We start from the raw sequence: 3,025 nt of genomic DNA, 5'->3' as shown, positions 1-3,025 counted from the left end.
CTGGGCAACATGGTGAAACCCCATCTCCACAAAAAATACAAAAATTAGCTGGGTGTGGTGGCATGTGCCTGTGGTTCCAGGCACTTGGGAGGCTGAGGTGGAGGGATCGCTGGGAAGTTGAGGCTACAGTGACCTATGAAGTAAGCCGAGATTGTGCCACTCTGGGCGGCACAGCGAGCCCCTGTCTAAAAAAAAGAAGAAAAAAGGAAAAAAAAAAAAGGAAAGTATTTTTGTATAGCTATACAATGTGTGTTTTAAGTGGTTTTACAAAAGTCAAAAAATTAAAATGCTCACTTCAGCAGTACATATACTAAAATTGGAGCAATACAGAGAAAATTAGCATGGACCCTGTGCTAGGATGACACACAAATTCATGAAGCATTCCATGGTTTTCTAAATGCCCATCAATGATAGACTGGATAAAGAAAATGTGGTACATATATGCCATGAAATACTATGCAGCCATAGAAAGGAACAGGATCATGTCCTCTGCAGGTGCATGGATGGAATTGGAAGCCATTATCCTCAGCAAACTAACGCAGGAACAGAAAACCAAACACTGCATGTTCTTACTTACAAGTGGACGCTGAATGATGAGAACACATGGACATATGGAGTGGGGAACAACACACACTGGGGCCTGTTGGGGGGCGATGGAGGGAGGGAGAGCATCAGGAATAATAGCTAGTGGATACTGGGCTTGATACCTAAGTGATGGGATGATGTGTGCAGGAAACCACCGTGGCATATGTTTACCTATGTAGCAAACCTGCATGTCCTGCACCTATACCCCTGAACTTATAATTAAGTTGAAGAAGGAAAAAAAAAAAAAAGTTGAAACAGAATTTAAAAGATTACAGTAAGCTAAAATTAATTTATTATTGAAGAAAGAAAAATATGTTTTTTGAGATAGGGTCTCGCTCTGCTGCCTAGGCTGACACAGTCGTTGCTCACTGCAGCCTCAAACTCCTGGGCTCAGGCTCCCACCTCAGCCTCCCGAGTAGCTGAGCATACTGAGCTATTATTTTTTTATTTTTTGTAGTGACAGGGTCTTGCTATGTTTCCCAGACAGGTCTTGAACTCCTGGCCTCAAGTGATCCTCCCACCTGGATCTCCCAATGTGCTAGAATTTACAGATGTGAGTCACTGCGCCCAGCCTGAAAGAAAAATTTATTTTATTTTTCTTTTTTATTGAGTATGTGGTCTTTGTTTGTTTTTGATACAGGGTCTCACTTCGTTGCCCAGGCTGGAGTGCAGTGGTGTGATCACAGCTCACTGCATCCTCAACCTTCCAGGCTCAATCCTCCCACCTCCCAGCAGTCCTCCCACCTCAGCCTCCTGAGCAGCTGGGACTACAGGCACGCACCACCAGGCCTGACTAATTTTGGTGTTTTTTTGTAGAGACAGGGTTTTGCTATGTTGCCCACACTGATCTCAAACTCCTGGGGTCAAGCAGTCCTCCTTCCTCAGCCTCCTAAAGTGCTAGGATTACATCATAAGCCACCATACTAAGCCTAAGAAAAAATTTTTAAATAAATTTATTGTAGCCTAAGTGTACAGTTTATAAAATCTATGGTAGTGTACAGCAGTGTCCTAGGCTTTCACACTCACTCACTGCTCACTCACTCACCCGGAGCAACCTGCAGTCCTACAAGCTCCATTCATGGTGAGTGTCCTATATCTTTTACACTCTTTTTTTGGAGACAGAGTCTCACTCTGTCACCTAGGCTGGAGTGCAATGGCACCATCTTGGCTCACCACAACCTCCGCCTCCCGGGTTCAAGCAATTCTCCTGCCTCAGCCTCCCGAGTTGCTGGGATTACAGGCACCTGCCATCATGCCCAGCTAATTTTTGTATTTTTGTAGAGACGGACTTTCACCATGTTGGCCAGGCTGGTCTTGAACTCCTGACCTTAGGTTATCCGCCCGCCTTGGCCTTCCAAAGTGCTGGGATTACAGGTGTGAGCCACCGTGCCTGGCCTACACTGTATTTTTACATTACCTTTTCTGTGTTTAGATACACAAATATTTACCATTGTGTTACAATTGCCTACAGTATTCAGTATAGTAACATGCTACACAAGTTTGGAGTGTAGGAGCAATAGGCCATACATTACAGCCTAGGTGCATAGTAGGCTGTACCATTGAGGGTTGTGTGAGTATACTCTATGATGTTCCCACAATGATAAAATCACCCCACAATACGTTTCTCAGAATGTATTCCCATCACTGAGCAATGCAAGGATTGTACGTACAGAAAAGTGCACCAATCATTAGTTAAATACACAGCTCCTGTGATCACACCTGAGTGACCATCACCTGTGTAATCAGAAACAGACTATCAAAGCCCCCTTTGCCCTCTCCAAGTCACTGCCCCCCCGCAAGATAACCAGTATTGTGGCCTCTAACAGCACAGATTAATTTTGCCTATTTGTGAACTTTATGTCAATGGAATCAGATAGTATATACTATTTTTATGTCTAGCTTCTCTTGCTCAATGAGATTTATCCATGTTGTGGAGCATAAAATACTTTTCTCAGTCTCAGAGCTACATTTTATGACTATACCACAATTTATTCATTCCACTGTTGATAGAAATTTGGGTTGTTTCCAGCTTTGACTATTACAAATTGTGCATGTCTTTTGGGACACATATGTATGCCTTTCTGCTGAGAATATGTATTTAAGAATGGAATTGTTAGGCCATACGGTATGCCTATGTTTAACTTTAGAGGTTACTGCTGAACAGTTTTCAGGTTATTTTACCAGGGGGTTAATTTTTTTTTAACAGCACGGGCTGAAACTTCAGGTGATGTTTTTAGAACTACTTATATTGGTGGTGAAAGGCAACATTTCAACCTATTTCTCAGGCTGCAAATACTTGCCATGCCAACTCTAAAAGAGGTCCAGAAATGCTGCCCATGGAGCCTCTTCTCAGCCCTATTTTTTTTTTTTAGAGACAGAGTCTCACTCTGTTGCCCAGGCTGGAGTGCAGTGGCGCAATCTCAGCTCACTGCAACCTCTG

The 3,025-nt window shown here is 43.2% G+C and overlaps 1 non-coding gene across 1 annotated transcript; it reads left to right on the top strand.

The window, feature by feature from the left end:
• The first annotated feature begins 286 nt into the window (after positions 1-286).
• On the top strand, positions 287-393 carry LOC116275059. The gene has a single exon (XR_004184032.1). It is a non-coding gene; the product is annotated as a U6 spliceosomal RNA (small nuclear RNA).
• The last annotated feature ends 2,632 nt before the right edge of the window (positions 394-3,025 follow it).

The sequence above is a fragment of the Papio anubis genome, chromosome 5 (assembly GCF_008728515.1).
Source record: "Papio anubis isolate 15944 chromosome 5, Panubis1.0, whole genome shotgun sequence".
In the NCBI taxonomy this organism is placed as follows: domain Eukaryota; kingdom Metazoa; phylum Chordata; class Mammalia; order Primates; family Cercopithecidae; genus Papio; species Papio anubis.
Note: the sequence above shows the minus strand (reverse complement) of the source record. Positions and strands in the feature narration are given on the sequence as shown.